Raw genomic sequence first — 16,228 nt, 5'->3', positions numbered from 1 at the left:
TGGAAGATAATTGGTATTGCAAATGCCCAGGATGCCCCATTTCAAGCTATTCTACTCAGTCTTCTTCAATTTAAATCTGACAAAGAGTGTTGCTCTGTTTGGTCCTTGGCGACACCTCGGTCCTCTTCAGCGGGTCATCGGCGCGCTCGCGTCTGATGACGGTGTGCTTTGAGCGGCCACGGCAAGCGAGACACCCCCGACTGGTCCTTTAGAGTGGGTTTTTTTCCCCTTCCAAGTTCCTCTCCATTTCGAACCACTGCTTAGTCATTTCATCCGCTTTATTTATTGCCTGCCATGTCTCAACTTGTCACAAATTTCTTCTGGAAGTTTTCGGTTTGGCAAGTCCCTACCAACTAACTTCCTGAAGCTTCGACTGATCTAATTCAAACTATTTGCGCGCATGTGTGTATGTGTGTGTGTGTGTGTGTCAAAGACATTACAAAAGTCTGCCTTCGGTGACATAAGAGGAGACGGTTATGCGAGTTGTAATCGTGTCCGACCTGAACAGAGCCCAGAAGCACACAATTACACGTGCGGAATAATATTCCAGGCATTCTGTTCGTGTCGCCAGCTGTACACGCAGCGTGCAGTAAGTAACGGCAACCTTAATACAGTTAGTCGATCCATATCGACAGTCACTTGGGCAAAAGGTGCCAAGAAAGAATCGACAGCTTCTATGATTTCAAGCAGGGACAGAAAGACTGAAATGAATCCTCCGCCATTGCTCTGAATTCAATGACGACCGATATCAAGGAAATATCTCTGTCATTTCAAAAACGTTCTTTCTAAAAAGACCCTTGTCAATGGAATCTTTTCTCCCTTCCCAAGAATCATAAATCACTGCAAAGATCGTACAAACACGGATAACTGTGACAAGAACATATTGTCTGTGATAGTACAATGACTTTCTAGCGTCAGGCTGCCCATCATAAATCTCCGCCGGTTAATTGCGGTAATATCAACGCAGCACCTTTTGTAATCTCACTCTTTTTACAACCCGCAAGGCTGTGCTACTCATAATATTTGGGATTAAAATAAGATCACGGTCATCTTGTGTAATCATTACCTGCATTGTGCTGTCTTAGCCTATTTCATAACGTGTCACTTGTATGTTGTTGATACAACCGTGTTTTTTTTTTGTTTTTTTTTCTTGTGATACATATGACTCAAGGTCGTAGCACTGTTACCGCCCAAAAGTCCAACTTCCAAAGGAATAAAGTGTTCCTTAACCCAAACTTAAAACCAGGGCATAGCAGGGGTGGCACTAAATCCTAGCCAGTAGTTCACCACTGAGGCAGACCATTTTTTACAATTTATAGTCAAAATTCTATTCTGTGTGAGTTCTGATACTGAAAAGTAGTTCTTAATCGGGGTACTTTATTGTGAAAACGTTTTGGGAATCTAATGAGGACAGTAGTGCTCCTCCGCATTCGCACGATTACATAACTTTGGCCTTATCTCTCCGTCCGCATTTCCACTCACCAACCGGCAGCTGCTCTTGCATCAAACCTCTTACCTCACATCAAGTCACACTGTTGCCGCATACGATTGATCGTCCTCTGCTGTCCTTACACATCAGCTTTTTCCATTCAATCGCGGACGACTTTTGGCTGAACGTGAAACTCACGCGGCCTTTTGACCTATTGACCTCCGCCTTCAGGTCCCTCTCACCAAAGACAGCACGGAGCGGTGAAGTGCAGCAAAACAGACCGCCATAGGCGGGGCCGCTACTGACGTCCTTCCACACGTCATACTGAAATGCGTTCATTTAACAGACTGAAATACCCGTTTCAGCAGTGCGAACGAGAGTGTTTGGACGTGAGAGGGAAAAACTCATCGGTAGTGTGAGAGAGTGTTTCAGTAGTGTATATGAGCGTAAACAAATTCTGTAGTTTGTGTGTAAGCGTTGTAGTAGTGTGAAAGTGTTTCACTTGTGTACTGTATATGAGGAGTGAAAATTCAGTGCGTGTGAGAGCAGTTGTGCGTGAAAGAAAATTTCAGTAGTGTGTATGAGATCATTTCAGTCATTTTCATGAGAGTTTCAGTAGTGTTCGTTGAGTTTGGGCGTGAGAGCAAGAACATTTCAGGACCGTGTGAGAGAGCGTTTCAGTAGCGAGTGAGAGTGTTTTCAGTCGTGTCTCAGTGTTCTCGTTCAATTGCGTGTGAGAGCAAAACCAATTCAGTAGTGTGTGTGTGAGAGAGCACTTCAGAAGTGTATTAGAGTGTTTCAGTAGTGTGAGAGGTAATCGCACTGAATTACGTCCGTGTAGCATTACGCACTAAATTAGGCCGCTCACTACATCACTTCCTTTTGCTTTTCCGACTAATGTCACCGCGGGTCGATCGGCACGCATCTTTCGGCCGGTCCCCCGGAGTGGCAGCTTTAATGGGGTGCCTGCCTGGCCGGCGCGGGCCTGACCCTGCCAAGTTGTCACCGTGCGCTGCCAACCGCTGCATCTTAACGATTGGATGAAATGGTATAGAAGCTTCTCCTTGGGTAGCTTATCTCATCTGCGAGCTGACATTACTGGCAAGCTACTGCCAAAAACATTGAGGGTACGATATATATTTGAGACATGTCGAGGTTCAGAGGTGGCAAAAGTACTCACAACTCACACTGGGGGAGAGGTACGGATTAAAAAAAAAAAAAAAAAAGGCTCTGGTAAAAGTAGAAGTTCCGATTCAACCAAAAAAAAAAAAAAAAGTACAGACTATGAAATGTACTTCAAATAAAAAAATAAATAAAACTGAGAAAGAAATATTTAAGTATGTGATGTCCAAATGATAACTGCACCAAAATACGAATGTGTAATGTGACTTTTGGCACGCTAATGCTAACGCAGCTGCGGTTCAGAAGGGATCGTGACACATCGACTGCACCCTGTTGCACCCAAAATACTTCAGTAAATATTCTATTTCTTATCCATTGTTGAACATTACTTAATCACGCCGCAATGTTTGCATGTTACATTTTGAAGGAGTTGGCTCATTATCTTACGCCACACCCGCCAACGAATGCAAATGAGCTGTTTGATCTTCTGATAGGATCATACGCCTTCTAATTCAAATAAACCCACATTTCTGTGCATCTAAAAGAAAGTGGTAGCTTTTGAGATACGCGTGACCCGACCCAAGGTTCACTGTCAAACTAAACATGAAACAAAGAGAATTGCACATTGTGTATTTCAAGCCACATAGCCTGAATACAAAAATACAATGGAAAACTCCATAGGCACACGGGCTAACAATTACCATCTATCTGGCAATGTTGTTACCCTTTAAGCAATGGATATGTGAACACAAACAGTGCCGCAACACACGTAGAAAGACCATATAACAATGCTCACAGCCCTTCTTTTTGTATCCACTGTAAAGAATGATTAATATTACTGCCGTACTGAGAAGCAGAGAGAGGACTTGAGCTTCCAATACAGTATATCCGTATGTCTGTTTTATACCGGAATGAGCAGCGCAGGTTGGGGACCGCTGAATTGCGCTGAAAAAAAATATCAATGACTTCATCCACTATCATCATATTATAGTCGACTGCAAAAAAAAAAATCGTTCAGCCCCTGGCAGCGCATATGCTCGCTCGGCTTTCTGTCCGTTGACACCAAACCGAAACCTTGACAGTGTGATTTTCCAGTCGCATGAGAAGTTGGTCAGTAGTAGACTACTGATTGCGCCGGGCGAAGCATCAATCATTTTGCTTGCGTTACTATATCACGGCGCGAGAGGACGGGAAGTGGAAAAAACAAAAAAACAACAAAAAAAAACCTTTGCTGCTGTTGCTTGAACTGCATCACTGTACTATCAAGGGACAATGAACCCAGGTTCGGATTGCAACAACATGTAACCCTCCACCTAGGAATGGTCCGTCCCTTGGACCGCGTGAGGTGTGTGCTCATCGCAAGAGCGTGGAGACTTTTGCGTGTGTGTGGGTTTTTCCAGCTGCACACAGCAGTGGCAGTGGGTCACTGCAGTTCACCTGCTCATTCAATCTCATCCTCTCTTTCTCTTGCACTGCTGAGAGAGAAAGACATTGCATCATAAAACCAAAAGCCCTTTTTTTGTTATGATTACTTTGTACTTCTTTGTATCTTATTTCTTATTTAAAAAGAACAACAACAACAGAAAATATCCTCCACTTCTTAATGACCCATATGAATGCAGATGGCTGCAGCCTTTCAACATTTCCGGAAAAAGATGAGCCAGTTCAATACACAGAGTGCAATCTTTATGCGTGAGTGAACATGCATGCGCGGATTTGCTCTATTTATATCCGGTCATGAACGGATGGATGACTGTGCGTACAAATACTGTAATTCTGTAATCTGTCTGATTTCATCACCTTAGTTTATTCTCCCGTCATACAGTCTTGATTGTACTTTCATTCAGTGCACTTTTTTTTTTTTTTTTTTGTCTAATCGCAGCTCTCTAAATGATAAGCACTACTTAATTGCTTCCATTATGTAACAAGCGGCCAGTAAACAAATTCCTGCCGCAGAAATATCAACCTTGTTAGATAATCAGATCCAAAGTATTAATTAGTGTGTTTTAGAACACTCTGAATCAATCAATGGTTGTTGTTGTTTTTTTCACTTGCATAACTTGCTTTAGTCATGCATGAGCAACCAAACTCTGTAGGCTGCATCTGCAGAGGAGAGTTCCATGCAGAGACAGCTCAGCTTGCTTTGCAAAGTACAAATAAACCGACGTTAGGTCCAAGTGGGATGATCACTTACACAACCATGTGTGCGAACTATACACTAAAGAATACTTTGGCATCCAATTGTACCGTGTAGTCTGTGGACAGCCTTGTTGCGATTGTTAACGTCTCAGAATGACAGTCAAATGCCTTTTCTAAAATCTTATTTTGCGATCTTGAAAGAAAGAAATTGCTCTTGCGCGTTCTAGCCTGAAATGTGAATGAGCACAGATACACTTGAGATTGTTTCGAGTCGAGGGCCTGGAGCATGAATTGCAAATCCCCCGCCACTGTGTGTGTACTCTTCTCACTGACTAAACAGGAACAAATATTACCTCGGACGCGGGCCTTTCTTGAGAGAGGAGAGCGTCTAAAAAGGCGCTCTTTTGCTCTTGAAGTGAGCAGTGGTTATAAAAAGTCGACACGCGCTGTTCAAATGCCAAATCTAAAAAAAATGCGATCAAGATAAATCATTTCAAAACCTGTACAACTCAACTGATTTGGAAAAAGATGGTGACAGCTGAAAAAAGGTTTGAAATGATTTATCTTGGTCTTATTTTTTTTATATCACAAAAAAACTGGCATTTGAAAAGGGGTGTGTAGACTTTTTTATCCACTATATGGGAAATGCAAAAACATTTTTTGAAGGTAAACAATTAATTAGTAGTTTCTTATATTTATATGTTGATTTTGGATCCTATTGACTCTTACGCACCTTTCAGGACACATTTTGATCCTTTTTTGATACCAGAGGGGAGCAAACTAAAATCTTAAAAAAAAAAAAATTTTTTTTTTTGAATAATTTTTGATGAGAATGTGATTCAGCCATAAAGCCGAAGAAAAACGCAAAACACACGTAACGTTAATCCTTTGATTCTGGCTGAAATGAGATGAGAGCTATTGAGGCGTGCTGATGGCTCGTGTTGTAAGATGACATCCCACGCACTAACAGTTGGAATATTTGTATACTTTCTTTTCCCCAAACTTTTGGGTCACACTCGAAATTGTACAACATACTGAAAAAAGTCACATTGGGGTAAGGAGGTCAGGAGTTACATGGTAACATCAGAAGATAGCGAAAACGCTACACAGTTGGGTACACTTTCGGGTACCTGCTACTGCCTTCAGTCTTCCTAAAGTGACCAGAAATACACCAAAATGAAAACGACGATGATACCGGTCATTCCATAGGAACACAGCCTTCCGGAACAAATTATCGTGAGCCAAGAAATTCGACTGTATTTTCCCAAGTTGCCACATAACAACGGTCATACACCTCTTTTAACGACCCGCTTGTCCAATCAGTAGAGCAGATTTAAAAACGCAACCATTTGGTAGACCATGATTTTAAAGGAACGCGGTAATTACATCACGTTTGGTTATTAAATAAAAAAAATAAAGGAATCATTTTGAGAAAGAAAAACATTGTTCTCTTTATACACAAAAGACATAGTGAAAATGTACCGAACTGTGACCCAAAAACAAAATCTGGACCGTACCGTCGGTTCCCTCTACCGTCCCACATCTAGTAGTCACTGTGGTAAGATTTCCTATTTTCTGCAATATTGACATATATTGAAAAAAACAGCATTGAAATAATAAAGAAAATACAAAAAGACAACGAATCCAATGTCCGCAAACCTTTGAGCTGTTTATCTCTTAAATTGATTGGCATTATTTTGCTCTGACCACCAGCTGACATCTCAACCATATGGTAGAGGCTCATTATTTCAATCAAGAACATTGACTCTTGTTATAACATCCCATAAGAAATTTTACTGGTTGTAAAAGGGACGATGATCCCGTGGTTCTCAAACGGCTGTCCGGGCGTCCGCGAGCCGTAATTTGTGGAGCCCCAAAATCATTTGCAATAAATTGTAATTTTGTTGCGTGTGCATATTTACATATATGGGCACCCGTGTGCCAATACAACAAACATACTGAACCAATGAACTCCTCCCTCCTTTCGCGTTGGGCCAACTAAATGCTAGGATATGATTGTGAAGTAAAGTCAACACAGCATTTTCTTTATCCGCCAAATGATTTTTTGCTTCATTTTGAGCTCCTCCTTTATTCGCTGCCCATGCAGTATGCGGGAGACGAGCCAAATGTAATCTGTCCTCATGTCGACCGCTCCCTAACTAACTACACGAATTTCTGTTGCCAGCTCGCCCGTAGAAAAGCCTGCAAATGTACCCACGTGCGCTGACACAGCAAAACCTCCACTGTCCCCCCCCCCCCGACCCCCCCTGGAGTTACAGCATGTGTAGTTTCGCCCCCTCCCCGACCTCCTATAGCCTCGTCCACTGCAGCATTGCATCACTCCATTGGCAGGCGCGGCGCTCAGGACCTTTACAGTCCATATACCATGAGAACAAGGCGAGGGAAAGAGTTATCGGGAGGAATAAATTTAGCGCCGTTACCTCCGGGTTGTCAGACAGGTTGGCGCTGAAGACAGTAAGTCAGCGGGCAAGTGGTTCCGAAAGGACGGATAATGAGAAGCTCTCATGTGGAAGGAGTATGGAAAGCAGTTATTTCATATCGTTGATATCCAGCTTAGAGTTCGTGTACAGGTGCATCTCGATAAATTAGAATATGGAAGAAAAGTCCATTCATTTCTGTACTCTCACATTATATATATATCCATTACATACTTGGGGGAAAATACTTTTATGAGGGCAAATTCCTGCCTAATTTCTACACTAAAAATAATTTCTTGTTTGTTACATAATAATAACATTTCTAGAAACGGTGAATTTTGGGTTTTCGGTTGCTGTAAGCCATACTCATCAAAATTATACATATATATTAGAAACAAAATCTGGAAATTGAAATCTAGTGCTTCATTTGTAGTACTAGTAGCATGCACAGGTCAACTTTCAATCAAATCTAAGACACTTCTGTTACTGATATACAAGCCCAATTCCGATGAAGTTGGGATGTTGTGTTAAACATAAATAAAAATAACATTTGCAAATCCTGTTCAACCTATATTTAATTGAATACACTACAAAGACACGATATTTCATGTTCAAACTGATAAACTTGATTGTTTTTAGCAAATAATCATGAACTTAGAATTTGATGGCTGCAACACGTTCCCAAAAAGCTGGGACAGGGTCATGTTTACCACTGTGTTACATCACCTTTTCTTTGAACAACATTCAATAAACGTTTGGGAACTGAGGACACTAATTGTTGAAGCTTTGTAGGTGGAATTCTTTCCCATTCTTGCTTGATGTACAGCTTCAGCTCTTCAACAGCCCGCGGTCTCCGTTGTCGTATTTTACGCTTCATAATGCGCCACACATTTTCAATGGGAGACAGGTCCGAACTGCAGGCGGGCCAATCTAGTACCCGCACACTTTTACTACGAAGCCACGCTGTTGTAACACGTGCAGAATGTGGTTTGGCATTGTCTTGCTGAAATAAGCAGGGCCGTCCATGAAAAAGACGTCGCTTGGATGGCAGCATATGTACCGTTCAGCTTTAATGGTGCCTTCACAGATGTGTAAGTTACCCATGCCGTTGGCACTAACACAGCCCCATACCATCACAGATGCTGGCTTTTGAACTTTGCATCCATAACAGTCCGGATGGTTCTTTTCCTCTTTGGACCGGAGGACACGACGGCCACAATTTCCCAAAAGAATTTACAATGTGGACTTGTCAGAGCACAGAACACTTTTCCACTTTGCATCAGCCCATCTTTGATGAGCTCTGGCCCAGAGAAGCCGGCGGCCCATCTTTGCTTGGGAATGACTGAGCAATTCAGGGAAGCAATCATGGCACCCGCCTGTTCCCAATGAGCCTGTTCACCTGTGGGATGTTCCAAACACGTGTTTGATGAGCATTCCTCAACTTTCTCACTTTGTCTTTTTTGCCAGCTGTCCCAGCTTTTTTGGAACGTGTTGCAGCCATAAAATTCTAACTTAATGATTATTTACTAAAAACAATCAAGTTTATCAGTTTGAACATGAAATATCTTTGTAGTGTATTCAATTAAATATAGGTCGAACATGATTTGCAAATCATTGTATTCTGTTTATATTTATGTTTAACTCAATGGGGTTGTAATTGTTTGTATTATTTTCTATAGCAATAAGGAAGTGTATACTGTATATACAGTATATATTAATATGTATTATTATATTACTATAGTACTATATTGATGTTCTATAAAGTAATAGTTCTATAGGATTATAAGGAAGTAGTTTACTTCTTCCTACTCCTTTTCAAATATGTACTTTATTTGCATTTCATTTATTCCAGTTCTGTCTTTTTTATTGTCCCTTTGATGTCACTTTCACACATTCGAAACAAATCAAAACTTGTGCTCACTAGTAACTTGGTTGTCCCAATTGCATTCCACGGTTGTCCTAACGGTGAGGACAGAGAGCATACTAGTGCATGCCCCTATTCTGCCTTCATATCCAGCTTAAAGTCCATGTACTAGTATGCTCTGAGTGCTCACTGGTAAGACAATTCAGTGTACTACTAGCACAACTAGAGCGTGTAGTAGAATGATTGTCCCTTACTAGTAACATTTTACTGTACAACATTGATGCACCTCATATCGCGAGTGAGGCAAAACTACTAGTGGGGATATTAGTGCTTCTAGTAGGGTCCAGGAGGCCACTAGTGTGCAGCCTCAAGCGCAAAGTAGAAAGGTATGTAACCTGACATATCAATCCTCTTAAAGTGATTAAAGCTTTAGCAGTGGTGTGCACTCCATCCCACTGGTCAGCTGCCCGCTGTTATGCAACAAACTGAGTTCAGCGTATTGGGACAATCGCAGCATTTGCGTTCATTATATTACCCGCACGAAATGGAGTGCGGTGACTTGTTACAACGAGCAGCGACAGGCTGCTTTGACTGTGCACGTTCGTTTCTTCGACTGGTTCACTTTGAAATGATTCTGTCCAAATTTGCAGTTATCCACATTCTCATTTTTGTTTTTTTGTTTTTTTAATCTAGTTTGCGCAGTGTGAGTTAAGATTCCTGAAAGTGGGTGAGACAAAAGCATGTGAGAGGCCCACACCACACCATTGTCCCCTCGCCACAGGTATGGCATTTGTGTGTGTGTGTGTGTGCGTGTACTTTCTCTCTAATGTGTCATCATGTAATGCTCTATTTGTGGAAGTATCCATGGTGATAATGATACGCAGTCATGGAATAGGGGTGGACGCACGACAAGTGGATGCCTCAGTTTGGTACACATGGCTGTGATCTGTGCTTTGCCTGCCAATCTATTTGCCCAGTGCCACAGGACGAAAGGAGTGGATGGGTGGCTACACCAGAATGGAAAGACCTCAGCCAAGGAATATGTAATATGATATATGAAGTATTCACTGAGAAAAATGGAAACTGGTGGGGGGGGGGGGGGGGGGGAGAAATCATTATCTGTATCAAAACAAATATATTATAAATAATAAAATAACTATAAGATCATATTGGCCTGCTTCAGTCTCAGGATGACCCTTAAATGAACTATAACCTTTGAGTGTCAGAGAGTATCATTAGCAGGTTGCAGCAGAGTTAAAGAGAGACTGGAAGAGTCACAGAAAGCCATAGGAGTGGCCGTGCCTGGAATTTTTTTATGGATCAAACACCTGCTTTGAATTTGTCTGTTTAGCTTCTTGTTAGCAAACAGCAAGTTGTACTAAAAAATTGTTCACAAAAAAGTTGGACACGTACAAGCCCAATTCCAATGAAGTTGGGAACAGGAATAAAAACAGAATACAATGATTTGCAAATCATGTTCAACCTAGATTTAATGGAATACACTACAAAGACAAGATGTTTCATGTTCAAACTGATAAACTTGATTGTTTTGAGCAAATAATCATTAACTTGGAATTTTATGGCTGCAACACGTTCCAAAAAAGCTGGGACACGTGGCAAGAAAGAGTGAGGAATGCTCATCAAACACGTGTTTGGAACATCCCGCAGGTGAACAGGCTCATTGGGAACAGGTGGGTGCCATGATTGCTTCCCAAGCAAAGATGGGGCGGGGTTCACCTCTTTGTCAACAAGTGCGTTTAACACAACGTCCCAACTACATTGGAATTGGGGTTGTGCATTCAAACGCTTAGAGAAGTGCATTCAAATTGCAGTCCCTGTAAATAAAGGAAAAACATTTGACACGCCACAGATAAGAGTGTTGTTAACCATCCTGCCAAATTTCAATGACTTAACTCGATCGTCAAAAATGTAAAATGAGGCTTCAAAATGGTGAAAAACCAAGCCGTTCTCTCAGCTCTTAAATCCTGTGGGTGTGTCCGCTGAATGCACTGAAACCACTGGCTGCAATATATCCAACCGGGTTGGGGCGGGGCTTTTCCATACTGTGACAACGAGGCCTTGTGAAGTAACCACGCCAACGCGAAGCCGCGATCCACATGCAGACTGTCACAAGGGACTTTTTTCTCCCTCGCTGTTTCGCCTTCTCTTCACTCGCGGCGCTCTAAAGCGGCCACGCCAGCGGACTAGCCGAAGGGAAGACGCATTTTTCTGCAGGCAATGGGGCATACGGCGGCGAGCTAGCTAGCTAACTGCACGTCGCAAATGCGCCGGATAATCGCTGATGTTAACTTAGGCGGTCAAGTTCTGCTATAGTGAGGGTGGCGACTCGTGCCAGACTCCAAAGTGCGTCACGCGTCCCCGTTTTAGCCCAAAATCAGGAAAATTGAAACGCCCATGCCTTATTCCTTACGTATGATTTCCCATAATCCTACCCGTGAAAACAAACCCCCTTCAAGTTTTAAAGTTTAAAATCACGGAATTACCGAGGCTGAAGGAGGGTCAGGAGCCCAGTAAGACCGCATGACGTACAGCGTGTGCATTGAGGCGCATCGTTGTACATTAGCAACATGTCAGGCTCCTGTGTTTCTCCTTCCTAGTGTTCAGTACACATGGCCTTTTATAAGTGGCCCCCAGCAGCACGCGCCGTTCGCAACACTGTTTACACATGTAACACACATACAGTGAAATGAGTTATCGCTCAATACTATATTGGAATATACAAATGCACACATTGGCACAGCAGAGAGATTTTCACAACAGAGTGAATGAAGCACAAATAATGATGTTGAATGTTGCACTGTTACACGATACATGCAGAATGAAACTCCACCAAGACCACGCACAATCCTTATTTGGATCACAACCATAGTGACCACAACCACACATTCATCGAAGGTGCGTGCGCCACATGCGAAAACGTGGCGTGCAGTAGCGCCGACTGCCCAATGCAAAGATGGCATTACCTAAGCAAGCAGGGGAATAAAACACGGGGGACATAGCCATGAGGGTGGACATGAGATAATGCCACGTCGAGAGAGATGGGAGAGAGTTTGGCTACGTGCTGACGGGCCGCTTAAATAACCAAATAATGAGGTCAGGAGCATTGTGTACGGTCTCAGCGGGCTCTGAAATACTGCAGGTTGGGGAGAGGGGGATGAGTTCTCAGGCCACAGCAGACTTCAGCACCTTTCCCCTCTCCGCCACCAAACTCTGCAACAATTTGGACATTTTCATTTAGGGCTGTACTCCCTTTTGTTGTGAGCGCTTTGGATATTAATGGCTGCGTGTTGAAATATTTGGACTGGACAGTACATTTACACGGTTACACAAGCTGTACTCGGACTACATTGAAATGACATCACAATCTGTGAACCACGCCGTGCAATATCTTGCTTTTTGTCATTCTGCTCACTTGAATGTTAACACAGTTAAATACCTCTACAGCACTTGAATAATTGAATGCCTTTTTAAAAACCTTTTATATCTATCACTTGTTCGCAAAGAGGTGAACCTCGCGCCCCATCTTTGCTTGTGAATGACGGAGCAATTCAGGGAAGCAATCATGGCACCCACCTGTTCCCAATGAGCCTGTTCACCTGTGCGATGTTCCAAACAGGTGTTTGAGGAGTATAAAATTCCAAGTCAATGATTATTTGCTAAAAACAATCACGTTTATCAGATTGGACATGAAATATCTTGTCTTTGTAGTGTATTCAATTAAATCTAGGTTGAACATGATTTGCAAATCATTGTATTCGGTTTATTTATGTTGAACACAACGTCCCAACTTGGTTGGAATTGGGATTGTACAACGTTCTATGTGAGCGATCCCTAATAACTGCCACATAATATTTTACAACTTCTCTTTGGTTATTATCATTGGTATGGCAGAAGTCGAGGAGGAATTTCACAACGTACATAAAATGACATAGAGGGCCCGATCTGGCCGCGAGCCTTGAGTTTGACACCTGTGAGGCAAAGTACAGTCGTAATGTGGTAAACATGGATTGAGAACACTTTGGTCCTTAATTCGCGGCGGGGCCTCTTGCTTGTTTTTTTGGGTGGCGTAATCGGCGCTCGCAGCGGCTCCTTATTGGTGCTCACCGAGTGTTTACCGATTAAGCTTCTCAATTTCAGCTGAACAGGCTGACCCAATTTGGGAAGAGTCAGGAGCTGAGGAAACATATGAGACACAATTGTTAGAAATGTGTGCGTGTGTGCGTGTTTATTATGAGCACCTGCTTTTCCGTAAGGGAAAATGTTTTCACAACGGGCCTGGTTGCAGTCTGCGGATGTGTGTCATGTGTGAGCGTTTAAGGTTTTAGGGTATTGTGTTGCTCTTTTATTTATTAGCTTCTTACGTAAGCATTAGCTGAGGCAGGGGCAAAGGCCACCAAGATGTCAGAGTGCGCAGGGCAATGAAATGACTCTTGGAATAAATGACAATTTCCTAAACGAGCATATTTGATTAGGCTTGAAATGAAATCGCGATGATTCGAATGAAGTCGTTTCACTGCTTCCATTTTCATCCGTGTGTGTTTTCAGAGCTGGAAACGTGTTGTCCGGTATCCCGTTTCGTTTCGCAACATTTCCTTCTCGATGACACTCGCCACTCAGGGAGCAAGACCGCACAAGGCTTCAAATGTTCTCATTGACAGTGAAAGCGGAAATCTTAAATGGGATTTCCCGTGGTGCGTATACATTTGACCGAGTAATGACTTTGGAACTGTTTTCATCCAAAAAATGAGTTAGCATTTCATGCCCACACGTCAAATGTGAAATGAAATCTCTTGTCACTACGACTGCCGAGCGCACGGGTGTCAAACCGGTGGTCTGGGGGGCCAGATCCGGCCCGCCGCATCATTTTACGTGGCCCGCGAAAGCAAAACATGTGCATCGACTCTGTGTTTCTTGTGAAAATACCAAAAATGCAAACTGTCTTCACTTGTAATAACGTCATGATACTACAAGCATTTTATGTTACCAGTCCCCCTTTTAAATGTCATAATCGTTGAACAAACATTTTTTTTATTGGCTTCCGATTTCAAAACTAGTTGTCCATCGTTGTGTATGTGTAATTATATGAGGTGATAATTCATTTTTTTTTTTTGTTATGGGTTTGCAGTTACAACGGCCTTTCGAAGGAAGTCAGAACTACAATGTGGCCCGTGACAAAAATGAGTTTGACACCCTTGGGCCTACTGGAAGGCAGTAGTGGAAAAAAAAAACTCTATTTCTACGACAGTCATTCTACTAGTGCCCTAAATTGTCTTACTAGTTGAGGTCCATGTACTAGAGCACGCTTTGTCCTCACTAGTAGGACAATTTTGACATGCTGGTAGGACAACTACATGGGACTAGTGAGGCGAAACTAGTTGACAACTGTGAACTACTCATGACATTATAGAATTCTACCAGTTAACATTAAGCACTTTACTCATAGTACTAGTACTGCGCAGATGTCAACTAGTGCAGTTTTAGTAGCACAACGAGATGTTACTCGTAAGGCAAAACTGTGCACTAGTTGACCTCTGTATGCTACTAGTGACATGAAATTCAGTAATTGACAGCTCACCTAGTGTCACAGTGAGCCCCCCGCTCCCCGAGTGACTGTTGTACCTAGGGGCCTCGACACTAGTATAGCGAACAATCGCCGTCTTCCTTTGCAGAGTTTTACACAGGCCTGTGGGAAGATGGAGCTCGTGATACGGAGAGAAATATGGCAACAAACTGCCAGGGTAAAATGCTGCAGCCCTCCCCTCTGCCTCACGCACCTTGAGTGCTGACAGTGGAGCGCTACCGTTGCCCCCCTCTTGCCCGTTGCCCACCACCAGCGCCAGCAGCACCGGCCCCCTTCCCTTCCCTTCCCTTCCCTTGGCTGTGTGGAATGGGGTTTACGTAACCCACTGCAGTCTGAGCTAGCGCAGCGCAGCGCATCGCTCCTCACAATGCCTTCCCTTTGCAAGACACAAGCCTTTTGCAACATAGTAGTAGCTGTCCTACTAGTATACAGAAAGATCATGCAGCGCAGGTGTCAAACTCAGGGCCCCGGGGGCCAGATCTGGCCCACCGCATCATTTCATGTGGCCCGCGAAACCAAAACATGATTATTGCTATAATCTGTACCAAAATTTCAAATTGTCATATATAGTTTTTCATACCAAAACCCCTTTTACAGTAAGTTCAACAATAGTTGAACAAGCTATTATCCTTGACTTCCAATTTTTAAAACTAGTTAGCCTTCAATGTGTTCTGTACATGTATTCATATGATGAAGAGAATAAACATTTACTGTATGTGGTTTCACAGTCATAACGGCCCCCTCAGGAAAAGCGTAACTACAATGTGGCCTGTAATGAAAATGAGTTTGGCAACCCTCTCAAACAGTAATGGAACGCAGTAGTAGGGGGGGAGAAAAACACAAAACAAAAACATTACTAGTAAGATACAGTCATTCCACTGGTGTGCAGTCTTATTAGTGAGGATGGGCACTTTTGTGTCACTAGTCGGGTCCATGAAGCTATTAAGTGTGTGACACATGCTTACTAGTTGGGCGTAGTAGTGTTACCCGCGCAGCACAGTAGCTAACTAGCAAGCTTTAATTGTGTACAAGTAGGCCAAAAGTGGCACGAGTGGTTAAAAAAAATAATGTGACGAGTAAGACGCAGTCGTTCTACTAGTGCGCCCCGGTCATGTTACTAGTGTGCTAATTGGAACTCAAGGCTATTAAACAAAAGCTCAAATGGCTTTCTATGAGAACAATTTACCCTTTTTTATACTACTACTACACTGGCAGCGTTGTTAAAAATGCTCAACATTTTTGAAGAAAATCCAAGAGCCTCCTTTGTAGATAAAATCTTGTAACCTTAACTGAGTGAATAGTACTCAGGGGGTCGCTTACACGCATCAAAGCTGTGTGTGTGTGTGTGTGTGTGTGCGCGGGCTACAGCCTTTACTGGTTGCCAGACGATTGCAAGGATATGGCCAAACTTAAAGGACACATACAGTGTTATGGAAAATTGCCGTTTTAATTGCTTTGATACAAATTCAGGGAACCCCCCGTGGATTGTCGACAGTATACAGGCACGCCAAAACTTTCTAATTGTGGTACCACATTGTGCCACAACACGCCAGGTGGCACCGAGGTCCGCTGAAAGAGATGCCACGTGTACTAAAGAATGACTGTAACCTCGATGCTAATTTCCATGAGCTGGC

At 42.8% G+C, this 16,228-nt stretch overlaps 1 long non-coding RNA gene across 1 annotated transcript in view; it reads left to right on the top strand.

Annotated features, from left to right (window-relative positions):
* LOC133467330 (uncharacterized) overlaps positions 1 to 16,228 on the top strand; it is a 22,929-nt gene extending 6,701 nt beyond the window's left edge. Inside the window, exons 2-3 of the long non-coding RNA XR_009785196.1 lie at positions 9,686 to 9,773; positions 13,559 to 16,228. This is a non-coding gene — a long non-coding RNA (uncharacterized LOC133467330). The remainder of the gene's footprint in view (positions 1 to 9,685; positions 9,774 to 13,558) is intronic.

This window comes from Phyllopteryx taeniolatus, chromosome 2, assembly GCF_024500385.1.
Source record: "Phyllopteryx taeniolatus isolate TA_2022b chromosome 2, UOR_Ptae_1.2, whole genome shotgun sequence".
Taxonomy (NCBI): domain Eukaryota; kingdom Metazoa; phylum Chordata; class Actinopteri; order Syngnathiformes; family Syngnathidae; genus Phyllopteryx; species Phyllopteryx taeniolatus.
This window is presented reverse-complemented; position numbering and strand designations above follow the sequence as displayed.